Source organism: Pan troglodytes, chromosome 11, assembly GCF_028858775.2.
Source record: "Pan troglodytes isolate AG18354 chromosome 11, NHGRI_mPanTro3-v2.0_pri, whole genome shotgun sequence".
Classification (NCBI taxonomy): domain Eukaryota; kingdom Metazoa; phylum Chordata; class Mammalia; order Primates; family Hominidae; genus Pan; species Pan troglodytes.
The window spans coordinates 16726468-16745158 of NC_072409.2; the positions used below are offsets into that span (position 1 = coordinate 16726468).

Below are 18691 nucleotides of genomic sequence, written 5' to 3' on the forward strand. Positions count from 1 at the left end.
AGCCACACAGACAGGCTGGCGCAGAGCTGTTGCCAGGGCAGGCAGGAGAGTCTGCCTTCACAGGCAGAGGGACTGAGGATGGGTCGCTCTCTCCTGGGCCACCAGCATGTCCATCCAGGGCCTCCCCACCAAGAGCCTGGCCATTCTGAAACCTCGATACATAAGGACAGCAGCCCCACAGGGAGACCACCAGCAAGGAAAGCCATCGAGACAGAAGGCATGGTCACACCTGACATGCCGGAAACAAGACTGTCATAACGCGGCCCAAACAGAGACCTTGGCTGGGGGCTAGAGGCTTCTGGGCCAGGAGTTTCAACAACCCAGGCTCAGCTTGCAGGACACCCATCACTGTGTGGTACCTGCCCTCCCCCTGGACCAGGAACAGCAGGAAGTCCAGGACTGGAGGGGGAGGGGAAGAGAGAAAGAAGAAGGAGGTGGTGCTCAAAGGAGAATGCTCCCAGGAAGGCAGGACCCTGACCGGACTCTCACCCGGGCCTCCTCTCAGTGCCCGGCATGTGGTTGCCACATGGCAGGGTGAGGCACGGCAGCCAGAACTATGGGTAGAGAGGAGTAAACACGCCAGGAGGGGCAGGTCAGAATGCCCAGGGCACTGCTACGTGGTATGCTGTCCATATGCACACATACTAAGGTCAATTACACACCATGTGATAAATACGTGTGTGACCCGAGTGAATCTGTCCGGGGCGGATTCTCAGGATCCACGTGCCAGGGGTAGCTACAGCAAGCGCGTTAAATAGTTTTCTGTAAAACTGCACCGAAAAGGATGCAGTGTTTCCTCTCATGTGTAGAAACATGCTTCTGCTAGTACAATGAGTGGCTTTTAGCTAGCTGGATAAAAACGGCTTGTGGGCACCGCCATCCTGTACCTGCCCTGAGATTCAGGCTACGCAGCAGGCCAACTCTTAGGAAGCCACTCAGAGTCCAGAATTCTGCTTGACCCGAAGTCCCACCACTTAGAAGATCCTGGTCCCTGAGCCAATGTGGAAGTTGGTAATTCCTACCATGAGGACTGCATAGCATCACCTAGGGGTGAATCTATGGTGAAAAGTGCTTCTCTGAGGGCAAGATTCCCCCGGGGCTGCCCCAGGCTCACAAGAGACCCCGGCCCATCTTCATGAGTGCTTGCTATGACACATGTGTGCACAAGGCCCAGCTCCGTATGAGACTTGCCTTCGCTGAAACAGTCTTCCTGGTAGATGCTAGGAGCAAAGGAGACAGAGTTCCCACTCACTACTCATCATTAGAGGCTACAGAAATTCACCAAATAACCTGACAACAGCAAAGTGGACACTTTGACTTAGCGGGAAGAGTGACTGCAGGGTTGACCATGGGAAACGTGTGGCACTGAATTACCACGCCTACCTTGGCCCAATGGCTCCCATCTTGGTCTTTGGCCAATCTGGGAAACTTGTTTCCCCATCACATTCCTGGGCCTCAGGCATGTGGCTCCTGGCCTCCAAGGAGGCAGGAGCAAGAGCAGAAAGCAGAACACCGGGTACCAACCCCAGGATGCCCACTGGTGTCTCCTGGCAGCACACTGGGGTGCTGGGACGGGGATGGATCCCCTCTATACTCTCAGGGCCAGTCTCTAAGGGCCCTGCTGTTTATGTGAAGAACTAAGCAGAATTATTTTGGAAATGGAACCTGAGCAGGACAAAGAGCTGGGCTCTGCAACCAGCCCACATAAACACTTAGCCTCTCGCCAGAAAGGGCCGCAGTTTATATTTCGCAAGGGACAGGGCACAGCCAGTCAGACCTGAGTTTGGGATGAAACTCAGTTTCCGGACAATAGCAGTAGCAAAGCATCCCAGGCCAAGTTCCTGCCTCACCTGGGGTTCAGCTGAGCACCAGGCTCTGCCTTACATGTGGCCCTATGGGCACAGTGTGGCCTGGCTTCCCGAGCTGGCAGCAGGCAGTGTTACATCCAGCCCAGGAAGATAAAAGTATACTCCACTACCACCATCCCTTGGAGGCCTGTGACCCTCTCAGAGAGGGAAGAATCCAGAGCTGCTAACTGGGGATCTCAACACTTGAGTGGGTCTCAGAATCACCTGGGGCTTGTCAGGAATACAGATTCCAGAGCCCCCCTTAGACCTGTGACCCTGACCCTCCCAGGGTGGGGCTCCAGAATCTTTTTACCAGGTTCTCATGGCACTATGATGCTCAGCTACAACCAGGCACCAAGACAAAGTGGGATGCCTCTGGTGCTCCTTCATAATGCCCACAGGAAATGCCTGGACTCTCCTTATCTGCTGCTGCCACTCCTGAAACCTTGGGAAGTTTACAAGAACTCACAAGCACCTTCCTTAGAAGCACCTTCAGGTGACCATACCTCCACCCACCTCTGCAGACAACTGATAGGCCCTACCTGATGACAGTCCAGCTGGGATTAGAGGCAGGGAATAAACCGACCCATTTCATGGGGAGAGAAGTGTGTTATTTACAGAGCCTTTTGAAAGAGGAGTCACTAGTTGACCTGGCATTTTGATCATCAGAAAACTACCCAAGTCATGGCCGGGTGCAGTGGCTCAGGCCTGTAATCCCAGCACTTTGGGAGGCCGAGGCAGGCAGATCACGAGGTCAGGAGATCGACACCATCCTGGCTAACACAGTGAAACCCTGTCTGTACTAAAAATACAAAAAAATTAGCCGGGTGTGGTGGCAGGTGCCTGTAGTCCCAGCTACTCGGGAGGCTGAGGCAGAAGAACGGTGTGAACCTGGGAGGCGGAGCTTGCAGTGAGCCGAGATCCTGCCACTGCACTCCACTCCAGCCTGGGCTACCAAGAAAGACTCTGTCTCAAAAAAAAAAAAAAAAAAAAAGAAAGAAAAAGAAAAAGAAAACTACCCAAGTCACGCTGTCATTAAAAGGAAGCAAAGACCCAAGAAAGCAAAGAGGCCTGGCTGTGGCTGTTGAGGGTTCCCCCTTTCTAGAGTCCTATAACCCTCTCTCTAAAGACTCTCAGGCAACCACCATGAAGCCCCCTGCCCTGCAGGAGCAAGGTCCTTAACCCTAGCTAAAGAGACACCCTCAGGGCAGCAAGTGCCAAGGCCAGCTCCCTGGAGCAACGGGGCATGCCCCTTGGCATGGGTTCCCCATGTTCAAATCTGGACTCTGCCATTTAAGGGTTCTATGACCTCTGGCAAGTCTCTTAACCACCTTCAGTCCTGGTTTCCTCGCTTGTGAAACGAGAAATATCCACTTCTTAGGATGGCTGGAGGGTTAAGGCCATACAAGTCCCGTGGCAGCCCCTCCTATAAGACCCACCAGGACTGCACAAGTTCTCCCACTGCCCAGAAGGTTCTTCCCTGAGAGCTCAGCTTACTCCTTTTGTCATCGGGGAGGCCTTCGCCACCACCCCCACCAGATGAAACCCTTCAGATCTGGGCTCTCACTGCCTTCAGGACACATGCCTTAATTGCAATTACACAGTCACCTGTAGGACAATTGCACTTCAGCCTGTGTCCTCCACTAGGGGAGGAGCTGGGGCTGGTTTTGCTCACCATTACATCCCTCAGCTTAGCACCATGCCTGGCACGTAACTGGCTCTAACTGAAGAGTATCCTCTTCTTTGAGACCAGGCTGTCAGAGCACCTGTCCCATTGTTGGCTCCTGACTTCATCACTCAGTAACTCCTGAGTCCAGCCTCTATAATATTTGAATCGGTGCCCCGCCCTAAAAGGGAGGCTCACAGCGCCAATAGCTGCCTGCCTGTCTCCCTGCTGCTCAGGACTCGGCCTTGCATGGCTCTGCAGATTTCACGTAGTAACACCTTCTCAGAGTTTCCGAAGCAAACCAAAGTCATTTGCCAACCATTTTCTCCCATTAATCTCACAATGCATTTGCTATTTTCCCTCCATAATGACTCATTTAGCAGCAACAGAGCAATTAGGCAGACCACAGAATATTGATTTTCTAAGTGGGAGAAATGTCAGCACAAACATCACTTCATGTGTCTTGGGCCATCTCTTGCTATATATATGATGAGGTGGACCCTGGGAAGACTGGGTTGGATGTGCTGGCAGGTTGTGGGATCTCAAACAAAAAAGCAAAAGCATGGTGTGTGAGAATGTGAGTACGTGTGTGTGATGACAGAATATGATCAAATTACCATGTAACATGATCCCATGTAGACCTCAAAACCCTGGGAGGTAGGCACCACGATCATGGTGCCCATTTAAAAATGAGGAGACAGAGGTTCAGAGATTAGGTGACTTGTCCCAGATCATGGAGGAAGTCAGGGCGTCGGATCTGGATCTGGGTCCATGTGTCAGCAGAGCAAGATTCTGTTCATCAGAGAGCCCCCGTGTGGCTTGCTTTGGGACCAGAATGGAAGTGTCAGGTGTGGCAATGCAGTACCTTTCATGGTGTATGGTATAACCCAAGATTTTTAAGATATAAAACAGTTGGCCTGAGTCCTGAAGTCACATCTCAGCCCCGGTGCAGCCTCTAAGCCCAGCTGCTGTGAACAAATTCACCCCAGGCTCCCCTGGCCATCCACCAAGCTTGTCCAGTAACTCTCAGGAAGGCCTGGAGAAAGACAAGCCAGCTGGAATCCCCTGCCCTGCTCCTTCACCCCTGCACCACCACTACTGGCCAAAGTTGAGTGCATACCCAGTTTCTGGGGCACCTCAAACATCCCCACCCTACAACAAGAGGGCAGGAGAAGGAAAAGGGTGAGAGTCGGGAATGGTGTGATAAGCAGGCATCTGGCGGTTTTAGGCCCCTGTCTACAAATGGCTCCAAAGCCAGGCCCCACAGCTTGGAAACCCTGAAGGAAGGCTTTCACTTACTCCTGCCTCCACCCTCTAGACACTCCAAGCAAGCTGGGAAGGGCGCTGTCAGAGCAACAGGTCCTAAGGCCCCACCCCAGCCAACATACTGACATCTATCCAGGGAGCAAATGGTTTCTTGGTGGCCAAGAGGAAAGAGCTGAAGGCCCAGCTGGCAGACGTGGGTTTAAATATCAACTCTATGTGCCCCTGGGTGAGACAATTACCCGCTCTGGGCCTCAGTTACCTTATCTATAAAATGGAATAATCCCTGCCCTGCCACCTTCCTAGCTGGTGTGAGGGCCATGTGGGGAATGACAGGGTGCCACATAAATGCTGCCTGGGGAAGCTCCACAAAGGGGGAAGTTTACAAGAGTTGGCACTGTCCTCCAAGGGCAGGGGCCGCTCCAGGTGGAAAGAGCTCCCCATTGCTGGAGATGTGCCAACACTCTGGAGTGCCGGTGTGGATGGGAAGCAGAGCATCCTGTACGCCCTCCCAGGGGCTCAGACACACGCTGGCACATTAAAGCCTCTAAGGAGCCAGGCATTAAAGAAACTGACTGACTTGGTTCACTGGACCTGTTTGGACTGTGGAATTCCCTCATCCCAAGTACCCATTAACATCTGTAAGAATATGTTCAGTAGAACCCATTTAAGAAATACTCCTACAGAAGGTTTGGAGCAAGGCCTTTCAAGAGTACTCATGGAGTGGCGAGACTCTAGGACTCTCCCCAATGTCAACCACATGTTGGGGGCAGGCCCACCCCTTACTCTCCTTTCTAGCATGAAAGGGAGACAAGGCCATGCATCAGAGGGAAAATTCACGTCAATGAAACACCATCAAAAGGGATTTATTTAGAAATCTCAAATAGGAATCACTCCCAGGCTACCTCCGACTTTAACAAGCCCAGAAACTGGGAGGGATTGAAGAAGGGCCCCAAGCAGAAATACCTCCCCCTCCCCTACTTGTCTGAAAACTGGCCCTCATTGCTCTTACCCGCTGCATAAGCATTGCTCCCTTTGGGCTGCCAGAAAAGAGGGCTAAGCCCCACAACAGCTGATCACACTTCAGAGAAAAAGGGTTAGTGGGACCACAGAAAGCAAGAAGAACAAGAATCCTAAACCATTTGTGTGCTAGAAAACCAATGTGTGGATCCTGGAAGAAAGCACACACTACCCCTCACCTGCCCTTTATCATGCTATGGGAGCCATGTGGACACACCAGAGCCAGCCCCCAACCCAGTGCCCTCTCCTCTCTCTGGGGGCTCCATGCCAGGAAAAGCAGAGGAGTCCAGGAACCATCGGCTCCCCTGGAAGAGCTCCGGCAAACCTATCCATGGCAAACCCATCCATAACGGTGCAGACTTTGCTCCCAGCAAGGACAGAGCTTTATTAATTATTCAGGAGACGGTGCAATTATGCAAATCTGTGGGCAGCCTCTGCCTGACCACTGCCTTCTGCAGAGGGAGTCTAGAGGGGGATGGGGAGGCCCAGAGCCCAAGCTGCCAGGTACATGGAAGCCACCCAGCCTGCAAAAAGGGGAATAAACCCCTACACCCTAGGCCTAGGCTGGTCCCAGACAAACCACTTCCCCACAGAAGGCTCTCTGACCAGAGCCAGGCCCCATCCCACACACAGGAGAGCCGGTAGCTGCTTTGAGGAATGATATTGAGGACCTAGGATGACTTTTTTCAAATAGATATGACTTTTTTCAAACAGGTAGTGACCTGTTGCTGAGCCAGCAATGCCATCATTCAAGGCTTACTCCTGCAGGTACTAAGGGCAGGGAACACTTCCAGAGTTTCCTCCAAAACATGCTTCTGAGGAGACATAACACCTCAAAAGAATGTTTACCAAATAATGTTCTGCAAAATACAACTGCTCCACAGATGTTAACAGCTGCTCCTGGGGTTGGGGGACAGGAAACCCTGGATTAAACAAAGCAAAACTGACTTCTTCATTGCAGGACCTCTCAGGGCCTTTCATCTCCTGGGTCACAAATGATTTCCCAAGAATGAGGAAGCAAAATTTGAGGATGTAAAATGTATTTGAGCACACAATCACCCCACTGGAGTAAAACATCAAGTCTCACCTCCAAGAACCTCTGACACTGAGTTTGAGAAACTCTGGACAGACTGCTCCCCAGTCCTGTTTGGACTATGGAATTCTCTCATCGCAAACGCCCATTAACATCTTTAAGAATGTGTTCCATGGAACCCAGTTCGGGAAAACACTCCTATGGGTGCTCTGAACAATAAGCAGCAGAGGTACGAAAGACAACAAGGCCTTTCAAGTGCACCCCTGGCTTGTACAGACTCTAAGACTAAGTTCTGGGCCAGCTCCATTTTTCCTTAATTCTGAAACTCTCTGGAGTAGGTTTTAACTATCCTCATAAACAACCATCAAATTCGTGGACTTTATGATCCTAGGGCAACTGAGCAAGACCATCTCAGGCAGTCTGGATGGGCTCCGGGCAGAACATCTGGCCCTGGCACTACCACTTCCCTATGTCACATCCAGTCCACAGAAGGTGGTGACACCAGGGCAGTGTGGCCTGCAGCACAATAGGCAACTCCCTTGGTGAGTCTGCTGTAGTACTGCCTGGGGTGGCTGGGGGTTTCAGCGCCAGCTTCACCCATCTTCCCACAGATCCTGAGCAGAGGCTGGTGGGGGAGTCCCTGGCCACCATCATCATCACCCTGTTTGCCTTCACCCTCCTGGGTAGTGATGGAAGTCACCTCTATGTTCTGACCTTGGAGGAAGGGAAGTGCTATGGAAGGCCACTTAGCCTAGCCACGACCCCTTCTTGTACCTGCCCCACCTCACCCAGCATTATAAGTCAACAGATCCAAACGCAGCCACAGCTCATCAGCTCTGCCCAGGTGAAAAGAGGTGTGGGAGCCCAGAACCCTGGGGGAGCCACAGAAAAAGACGCTTGAGAATAAGTGATAAGTTGCAAATAGGAGGGGCAGTCACTGAGCCGAGCCTGCCCTCACATCCTGATGACTCCTTCTTAAGGCCTGCCTCCACTGCCACCCCTACCACCTCAGGACTTGGGCACCCACAGCAGCCCCCAGCAGAGCCCCTGGTGCCCTTGGGACATACTTCCAAACCGCCTGGCAGCAGCCACATTCTCTCACCTGGGAGACAGAAAAACATTCTAGAAAGACCTGGATGCAAATCCTGTCTATGCCACTCACCTGCTGTCCGACTCAGGGCAAGTGACTTTTACCTCTTGGAACCTCAAATTCCTCACCTGTAAGATAGGGAGAGGGCAGTACTGTGGGGTGGTTAAAAACACTGATGTGGGAGCCAGACGGCTTGGGTTTAATCCCAGCTCTGCCATTTCTGGCCATGCAACTCACGCTTCCTTGGCTGTGAACCAGGGACTGCAACAGTATATATCTCACGGGCTGCTGTGAGGGTGAAGTGAGTTCAGCTCAGTGAAGTGTAGAGAGCAGGGCCTGGCGCATAGGATGTGCCCAGCCATGTCAGCTAATATACTAGAGAGGGCCCTGGCTGTGGATACAAAGAGATCTAGATTCTAAAGGTAACCTGAGGCTAATCCTGGCTATGTGATTTTATACTCTAAGGCCAGTTTCCTCACCTGTAAAATGGGGGAAGGATAAAATGAGGGTAGTCAAGAAAATCAGAGATGATGCACATACCATGCATAATGCCTGCCACACGGGTGCTTCTTAAGTGACCAGGTGGTTTATCAATGTGATCACTGACAGAACACGTAATGTGAAACAGAGCACATGAGCACAGGCTATGTAGAACGGTGCTTGACAGGGGGCCTTACATAATAAAGCCAACCGCCTGGGTTTGAAACCCAGCTCTGCCACTTATGAGCTGTAGGACTTCAACAAGCTGCTCAGTCTCTCTGTGACTCAATTTGCTTCTCTGTAAAATGGGGACAGTAATAGCACGTATCCTTCAAAGGGCTATAGTAAGAATGAGCTGAGCAAATGCACGAGAAAGCACCAGGCACAGAGCCTGGCCCATCCTGAGTGGCCACTCATGGGCAGTGGGTGGGCCAGTGGGTGGGGCTATCACAGCATCAGAAGCAGCTTGCCATGAACAGAGCAGGATGAAAGGCATCTCTGTCCCCTGCCCCCCGCTACGATGGCTCCATTCTCCAGCAGCTCCAGGGGCTTCATGACCTGAATGCAGTAAACCAAAGCCCAGGAAAGACTGGGCCAGCCCTGTGCCAGGAATCCTGGGCCCCGAGACACTAGTTTCTGTTTTTGTTTTTGCTTTACTGAAATAGAGAATCTCAAGCTCAGAGGGAAGCAGTTGGTGGAGCTGGGCCTTGGACCAGCTCTGGGAGACTGACTCAGGAACGCCTGCTATTAACCTCCATGGCAACTGGCGGTGTGGGGGACGGGGTTTTAGAGTAAGGCAGCCCTAGGTTCAGATTCCAGCTGCCCACCTCACAGGCGCAGATCCCCCATCACCTCCCACTACCCTAGCAGGTGCCTGGCCTCCTTAGTTGGGAGTGCAGCCCACCCCACCTGGCCTAGTCTCTCCAAAGACAGTCATTCTCTTCCCTGAGCCGAGACCTTCCAAGGGGTCTGGAAGACTTCCATTCTCAGGCGGGAGCCAAGGGTACAAGATCCACTCCTAAAATGCTGACTAGTCCTGTCCTGTGGAATTTGACTTGGCGGACCTTGAATTGCATTACTGCTGCTCGCTCAATCCTAAGTAAATGGGTACACTTCCCTGAACCTCAGTTTCCCCACCTGCAACCAGGAAGTCAGTGAGAAGAGCAGGCCTTGGTGGCACAGGTGGGCTGAGCACTGGACCTGGAGTTAGGAGACAAGTTCCAGCTCCCCTTGCCTCTGCCCCTTCACCTCTCTGAGCGTCACCCACCACAGCTGCAAAATGCAGATCAGTCATGAATGCCCTGACTGTTCCAAGCACCCTCAGGAGACCCAGGGCACTGGTGTGCAGGAGCTTTTCACAATGGGAGCCTAGTGCAAGCACAGAAGGGGGCTACTGCTACTCCTCTGAGGAGGGAGAGGGTTTATTTCAAAAGGCATCACAGCCTTAATGAGAAAGGACATGACATGCTACTGGTGGGATCTTGACATCAACCAGAGAATGGACTTGCCTGGTTACTGGGTTTCCTCCAGTGTGTGACTTTGGGCCACTCACATATCGGGTTTCAGTTTCTACACCTGTGAAATGGGAAACAAAAAGCCCTCTTGCTATGAGAAATCAGTAAGAATACAGCACAGGAAGTGCTTAGGCAAGTCACTAGCACACAGCTGGGGCACAATGCCTGCCCCTCTGCAAAAGGAGCAAACTTTGGGGAAGCAAGACCACCCCACCCAGAGAGTATAATTCAGAAGGTCTGGGGTGGAGTCCAAGAATCTGCATTTTATCAGGTGTCCTAGGCAATTCCTGCTCATATAGGTCCTCCTCTGCCCTGGGTTTCTAGTACAAGAGTAGGGATTTAGTCATAGCCACTTAGTTTCCTGACGAAATGCGGTGAAGTTGGAAAGAGGGAAAGAAAGCACAAACGGGAGTAAGAAGCAGAGGGGGTGGGGCTGGGAACAATCTATTAATCAATCTCCTCCCAAGCCAGAAACAGTAATTGTTGAGGCTCATACATCCTTCACCTGCTAACAATCTGCAGCTGCAATACAACGTTCTGATTATGAATGTCAAAAAGGCAGAGCATGAAATTAACTTCCCCTTAGACATTGGGCACAGGGAGACACTACACTAATTCACTGCCCTTGGTATGAAAACTCCCCATGACAACGTCGCATCAAATTAGGGCCCATGCTACCCTGGTGCCATCTCTATCTCTCCCCAGTGCACTCTTTTACGATCAGGCCCAGCCTGAAAACAAGGGCCCTGCTTGTTCCAGAAAAGTCAGGGCGACAGGCAGGAGGTGATGGTTACCTGGGACAGTAGGGAGAAGGGCTGCTCTGGTCCCCCGTGGGGGCTGCCCACTGAAAAGTGGAGGTGGGATCTCATTGTGCTAAGGAGTAACTCACTCGGCAGAGCATCTGATGCAGTAATGTACCACTAGCCCCACCTGAGAGATGGGAAAACTGAGGGGGGCGGCAGAAGGGTGGAGGTGGCAAAAACCTACTCAGGCTGCCTTTTGCGGAACCTCTAAAAAGTTCAGTCTCAGGCTGCCCACCGGTCCATCCCTCTTAAAAAATTTAAGCACACTCAGTTACTCACAGGCCAACTCTAAATGCCTCTGGCACAGGGCGCAAAGTGCTCTGTTAGTGCCTCCAAGCAGCCCACCGCCAAGGCACTGTCATCAGCTGAGGTCTACAAGGGGATAACCCTAGGGGTCTGCAGAACGCAGGCCTCCTAAGCCAACACAGGGAGGGGAGGAAGGGAGGTCAACTTGGGCAACCCTCAAGATGGGGCCTGACCTCCAGCCTTGGGATCACTTCTTACCCCTCCCCCAATTCTCAGGCAGGGTGCCAGGAACCTTTGTGGGTGGGGATGGACCCTGTTTCCCTCTCCCTCCCGTAGGTTTTCACCCCATCGCCCCTGTGGCCCAGAGGGGATATCTGCTGCACACTGGTGGCTTCCACAAGGACGTGCATGTGTGCATGCCCAGGTGGTAGGTGGCATGGCCTGTATACACAAGGGAGGACAGCCACATGCTCACAGAGGACAGAGACGACCTCTATCTCAGGAGGGGATGGTAACACAGGCATGCCCCAGCTGGGAGGGGAAACTCCCCTTTCATTTCCATCACTAAAATCTCCTGCGAGTTTCCAGCCAGCCCTTTGAGGTAGGTGGGCAGGTACAATCACTCCTCTTGATGGATGAGTGGAAGGAGGGGCAGAGAGGAACCACGGCTTGCCCATAGTCACACAGAGGCAGGGCCTGACCAAGAGCCCAAGGAAGGGGTGTGCAAGCAAGCTCTCACGTCACACATGGGCCACAGGTGACTCCACCGTGAACTCAGAGAGAAGTGGAGGGGAGGGAGTTGGGCCCTTGGTGGAGAGTTGGCTGTGAGAAGCTGCCTCAGGCTCCCAGGCTCTGACTGGGGGGCGGCTTCCCTGCAGCGATAGCCCACAGGCCCCAGGAGGGGTGGGAAAACAGAGTGGCCAGTGACTGTCCCTCCCACAGCCCAGGCCTTGGGCATGTCACCCGGCTGCTCTGAGGTTGGTGCAGCCCCACCTCAGCCCAGGCTTGCTATCCACACATTCTCACTCCATCCCCAGGCAGATGCTGCCCTGGACACACCTCGCAGATGGATGCACTGATGGCCAAGAGACTAGAACCACCAGAGGTTCTTCGTGCAAGGGGAGCATTCACTCACCTACAGCCAATCATCACAAGGGAGCGGACTGGCAGCTCAGAGCAGAGAGAAGCTAAGCACACCCTGCCACCCTGGAAGGAGTCACCAAGCCGACTGGGGGAGCTGGATGCTTTTCCCTCTTGCCTTTTTGGTCTCTTATGATCTCCTCCAGTTTTGTTCTGTGGCCTTCTAAAATAGCCATTAATTAGAGCCTGGTAATTAACTTACTGGTTCAAGTAATATTTTGCAAAGGAATTCCATTAAAGAGTCGATTTGCATATTCTAATATGGGGCCTGGCAATAGGCAGGGCTACCTGGAGGAGAATGAAAGCAGTCCCATGGCACCTGTCAGGCCTGGCACCTGGGCCTGGGCTCTGCCTGGTAACCGAAGGTGAGAGGGGAGGCAAAGAGTTGCTCTCTGGGAAGTTCTCCCCAAGAAGGTGGGGAGCTTATTCACACACCGGCCAGCTCAGTGTCCATGCACCCAGACAGAAAGTGCACACATGCACACAGGTATGCACGTGAGTGCTCACAGAACACACTATACACATGGGCACAACAGGGTATACGTACACAGACATGTACAAACAACTGGCAGATGCATACCCAAGAAGAAAACACACGATAATAACAATAGTAGCCAACACTTATCCTGAACACATAGATTGAATCATATGCAATTGCCTGCATTTGGCCTCCCAAAACAGCAACTTTATACAGTCTCACCCCATATGATGTACCAGGCACTGTTCCAAATACTTCACCTGTATTAACTCAATTAAATGCACAGACATGTATAAGGACATTAACATATAATGTACACACACCTTCATGAGGACAGGTGCACACTTGCAACACATACAAAAGACATACACAGACAAACATATGCTTGTGCAAAGAAAGGCTTCTCCAGCCTTTGAAACCCCAGCCTTGCTGATCCCATTCTCACTAGCTAATTTCCACCGTTCCTAAAAATATTGCCCAGCTCGGATCTTGGGAAGGTACACAAGGGAGCTCCAGATCTAAAGGAGAGTAATAAAAATGAGAAAGCAAAAAATAAATTGATTCTTCTATATGTCCAGGTCGTATTCTGTGGCTCTCCCCTTCCTCTCTAGAGATGAGACTCAGAATCATGTGCTCCTGGGCCGGTCAGCCCTGCCCCCAAAGGTGCCCATGGGGCTCAAGTACAATGCTGCAGTTGAGAGGGGATCTGGTTCCAATGCCTGGCTTCTGCATAGGCCCCACCTCCATGCCTTTGACTGTGTGCCTCAGTTTTCCTGGCCATAGAGCAGCCTTTTCACTGCCTACCTACCCTACAGGGCAGAAGACCTCTTAAAGTGCTGTGTAAATACAGGGCCTCCTTATGAATGATGGGATTAGGAATTAAACCTGATTTCCTTATGGAGAGGAGAGGATGGGAGGAAGGTGGAAAGAAGAAGGGAGGGGGAGGAGGAGGGGACAGCCAGGTGAGCCTTCCTTACAGGTAATTAATGAATTCCTTGTCATACCTCTTGGAAGGCAGAGGCTCATTTGACGTGTAGGATCCACCTACATGGGACCTCTCAGAGCTGAGGAAGACCAAACAGGGCAACCAAGAATCCTGCAAGAGGCTTGTCAGAACACTCAGGCAAAGGACAGGAATAGACAAGTCTCAAAAGAAGCACTGCCACTGGCCATGAAACTCAGGAAAGCACTATTCGATCACCAACAAGCAAATGAATGCAAATAACAAAAAAATGCCCTTTTTCTGCCTATCCAAACGATAAAGACTGTTTTAATGATGACATCCAATGTTTTGAAGGGTGTGAGGAAACAGGTAAGCACTCTCAAAAATCACTGGGGAAGGGTATGAATTATTACAGGATTTTGGTGGGTGACATTTTTCTAAGAAAAATCTCAAACTCTTCATATTTTTAGACCTAGTAATTCTGTTTCTAAGACTTTATCCTTTGGGAAAAATCAGAAATGTAGGCAAAGATAAATATTCAAGGATTTAAATCCCAGTGTCATTTTTAATAAAGAAAACCTAGACATAACCTAAATGCCTAAATGATTAAAAACAAGTATGACCCAAACAGAAGATGGAACAATGAACTTTTAAAACTGATTATTAAAACACACATGAGAGCTTTGCTTTCCCAGGTGTAAGCAGGAATCCCTAGGAAAACATCCTGTGCTCTAGGTAATAATGGCTGTTTCTTAAGTTTAAGGCAATAATGACCCATCTTAAGCTCGAATCACCTTACCAGGCACAGCAACATCTATTACCTCTTGAACCTCAGGATGAGGCCACATGATTGCTTATTATTCCCACACTGTGGATGAGAAAACTGAGGCTTACCAAGACGAGGTGACTTAACCCTACCAATATTAACTGAAAACCTATGACATATTAATCTAACCTCTTTCACACATTATTTAATTAAATTTTAGAAACATTTAAGAAATGCGCAAGACCCAGTGTTAAATGCTAAGGAAACAGCACTGAACCAGACAATTTCTATGAAAAGTGTGCTAAATGTATTAATGTTAATGTCTTCAACAACATGATTATCATGATGCCCATTCTGCAGATGAGCAAACTGAGGCTGCAAAAGGTTACGTGACTTGCCCCAGGAATGCTTGGCTTCAAATCCAAAGATCACATACATCCCATGACTCCTGGCAATTGTCTAAACTGCACTATCATCTTGACATCACCACACTAGACAGACTAGTCCCCCAAAAAAGGACCAGGCCCTCCCTGTCTATAGTAGGGGAGGGAACAAGGGCAAGAAACACCAGACTTGGGTGCCCAGTCCTGCCTGCACTTACTGTCAGCAACTAAAGCAGGAAAATAGACCCTAACTTCCATTTCCCCTGTTCCTCATCAACCTTCCTCACTCTCCCTCCTCCAGGGACTGTCTCACCACAAGGGGCAGAATTGATTCCTGCCTACCCAGGTCCAGGTGAGGGTCCCTGGAAGCTGCCATCCCCAACATCCAAGTACTGTATCTCCTTCCCTAGTCCCTTATCACTTGGAATTCCACCATTAGTAACTTTCAGGTGTGGGAACGCCAGCCAGCACACACATACTCTGGAAGGGGGAATCGATCCCTAACTCCACACATAGCAGCCTTGCCTACCTGCCCCAGAGCTGCCTGCATTTATGAGCTAAGCTCTGCACCAGGATGACTGGGAAGAGCTTGATGGGGGTACAGACACTTTAGAGTAACTACTGTGGTAAGTTTAGACAGGTAGCATGCCAAAGGAAGCATATTCCCAGCAGGTGTGGAGGGCTAGAGTCACCCAGAAACAGCATCAGGAGAGAGAAGGAATGAGGAAAGCATAATATTGCCAACTGACCCTCCTAGCTCCTCAGTAACATTAATAAATAAATGAATGACTTGGAAATTATCCTCTGGGCTGACAGAACCACATCCTCTATATCACTTTTACCAACATTAAAACAGCCCTGTAAATGAAGCAGCAGCATTTCCAGTGTGCAAAATGAAAATGCTTTTGCCGGCACACCTTTCACCTGGAAAGCGCTCCAAGCAGCATGTATTTCTGTTACCCAGGAGAAATGATCACCTGTCCTTGGTGCTTATTGCCAAAGCCTCTGAAGAAGAAATGAGTGTCTGAGGGACCCAGAGACTGTGGAGACCAGCTGGCAACCTCCCCTGAGGCCGTTTCAGAAGAATAAGTCCGAAGGCTCAAGCCTGTCCTACAGCCCCCAGCCCCCAGAGCCCAGCTGTGCCAACCAAGCACTGCCTGGCCTGACCCCAGCCTCACAACCAGATAGCAACCCTCAATCCCAACCAGCCAGGTTCGGCATCCCCACCCCTGAAACCGACTCCTTTTCCAGGGAGCCAAAAAAATCCCAGCACAGAACCAACTGGTTTCCAACCTCCAGATGAGAGAATTCCAGCGCAAAAAAACCACCTCCCCAATACAGCAGCTTGCGGAGCACGCAGACAGCATTCAACAAAGCCTCTTCAGCAGCCATATAAACCAGATAGATTCATCCAAAGTCAGAACTCAAGTGGCCGCCCCAGAGTGCCCTGTGCCGCTCATCTACACAGGAAGGCCATGGGGACCAGGGCTCCCGCTCGACACCCTAGAAGCCCCCACCGTCCTTCCCACTCGTGTCCCACCCACTCACTGAGGCTAGCGTCTTGGCACTTACCCTCTCCCCAGCCAGAGGCATGGCAGCCAGTGGGGGTCCCATGGAGCCAGGACACAACCCTTCCTTGCTGCTAAGCCCAGCCAAAGACAGCCCATCCTGCCCTCCCAGCCTTCAACAGCACAACCACACCACATCAGAGCAGGGAGAGGCACCGCTCCACTCATCCAGGTTTGGCCATGAGCTGGGGGGCGGGCGGGGTCACCATAGTTGTTTTTACTCACTGAACTCCAAATAGGATGACTCCAGGGACAGCCCCAGAGAAATTTCTGCCCATCCATCCCAGCAGCAGCCGACGAATCTGTTCCTAAGCAAAGCAGCAAATCAGGAGACCCCAGTACTGGGAAAGCCTATTTCAGCTCCAAGGCTGGGTAGAGAGATTTCAAACCCAGTCTTTCTGCCTGTCCGTGGGAAATCTAGGCTCCCTTCCTGTGCCAGAGAAGCCACCAAGCCAGATTTTGTTTCTAGAAAATTAATAAGACAATTCCACACCGCTGCCAGTGACATTCTGCTCCAACCGCTACCGTTTCCTACCGTTTCCAGAAACAGGCTTGTAGTTTCACTCCCAACCCCCACTCTGCGCCCCTTCAGCATGTGGCAAGGCTGACCTGAGGCCAAGTGGGGCAGGACCCGCACGAGGTCGTCTTGGCCATGCCCCGACCTCTGGCTAGGGTGGCCAGCCAACACTTGCCGGCTTCTAGGTACAGGCTTCCCGCTGTAAGGAGGTAAACATGACATGCATGCCGCCTGCTCCCGGGAGAGCAGACACACTCAGAGGCCGGACTGCCTGTTGTCTCTCCTGCTCCCCGGACAACCACCACATGCACACAAAACGGGGTACGTACACAAGCCCCCGCATGCGGGTGCAGAGGGTCCTGACCCCCGCCAAGGAAAGCGCGGAGAAGGGCATGTTCCTGGGGAAGACAGCCGAAGGCAGGGGCCCGGTGGAGGGAGGAAGGCAGCAAACCCGGTGGCCTGCCGCCCAGACAATAACAAAGATGGGAAGCGAGATTTTCAAAGACGCAGTGACTGCACCCAGCGCTGAGCTCTGGCCTGGCTGCATCTTCCTGCCAGGGCACGCCTGGTCCCCTGGGGCACCAGGGCCATCAGAGAAAGGCTGAGGGTCCCGCCTCAGGCTGGGCTTGGCAGCTGGGGCAGGAAACCAGCTGCAGGCAGTGGTGAGGATGCACTGGAGAGCGCGGCTCTGGGACGATGGAAATTAAACGTCTAGCCATTCTACTGGGAGGTGGGAGGGTTACTCTCCAGGAAGATGCTAGGGGTCAGTTAAACAGTCACTCAACCTTGGGCAGGAGTTGGGCTGTAACTTGTACTCCTCTGCCCGCTAGAACCAAGGGGGAGGGGAGAGACATTTTCATGCTACCTACGCCTCCCCTACAGGGAGTGCCAACACGGACACAGCCCTACGAAGGCAGATGCCAGTGGTCTGAGACGTTCGGGCTGAATGCTGAAAAGGCTCCTCGGTGCCTGCCCCTACTTTCACCTCCACAGGCTGGGCAGGGACATGTTCTAACTGGCACTGGAATCCATCGCCATGCCTGTGCCTAAGTGGAAAGGTGCCTGTGGCTGGCACCACTCGAGGAGGACCTGGGCCCTGAGAGGCTGTGTCCGCCCAGTGCCCCCTGGAGGACAGGATGGCTTGCCCTTGCGAGCTGAAGCCTGCTCCCTGGCCAGCGTCTCCCGTCTCCCGGCAGGTTGAACCACCTCCTCCTCCCTCTCCCCTTCTGCCCCACCAGCCACCTCCCCGCGGAATTTCCACACCTGCTCCCGGCTGGCCCAGGAGAAGGAAACAGAAAGCAGGAGACACCCCTGAGAGTGGAGAGGTGAGGGAGGGAGAGAAGCAGCTGCCTAGGCTGGAGAGGAGATGGCCCTGGCTCCCCAGCCTCAGGCTGTGCCCCCAGCTCAGGGCCTGGGCACTGCCCGCTCTGCTAGCGCCAGCCCCCAGCGGAGCACGCGCCCTACTTAGAGCAGATGTGCCCCCTAAGTGGCCCAGCCCCCTGCTCCTCCCCTCCAGATGTTCACCCTTCCCCTCACCACGGGCAGCGCCCGGTCTCGGCCAAACCCGGCCGAAAATGCCTTTTGTATCTGATACCCAGGGGCTCCCAAGGCAGGGGGATGGGTCCTGGCGGCAGAGGCCCCACTTCCGTCCCCGGTTCGGGCACCGCACGGCCCAGGAAACAATGCCCACCTCGGACAGGCGAGGCAGGACTTCCCTGCGAGGGGACTTCGCGCCCGGCCTCGCCCGGGCCGCCGCGGGCACCCTCTGCTCTCCTCTCCTCTACTCACCTAACCCCGGAGGGAGGCACAGGGTCCTCCCTTCGGGCCCCCTAGTCCGGCCGAGGTAGCCCCATAAGTTCCCGGCAGGCGGCGTGGGGTCCCCCCACCGCCCTGTGGCTCGCCCCGGGCCGGGCTCGCGCTTTGTCCCCGCGTCC

At 52.6% G+C, this 18691-nt stretch overlaps 1 protein-coding gene across 8 annotated transcripts in view; it reads right to left on the reverse strand.

Annotated features, from left to right (window-relative positions):
• Nucleotides 1–18691, reverse strand: part of DAB2IP (DAB2 interacting protein) — a 216016-nt gene that overhangs the window by 66896 nt on the left and 130429 nt on the right. The window contains exon 1 of one of the 8 annotated variants that reach the window (XM_016961587.4): nt 18546–18678. The exons of the other annotated variants lie outside the window; for them this stretch is intronic. The gene's annotated coding sequence lies outside the window, so the exon portion shown is untranslated. Of the gene's footprint in view, nt 1–18545; nt 18679–18691 lie in introns of those variants that run through there. 8 annotated transcript variants of the gene reach the window in all.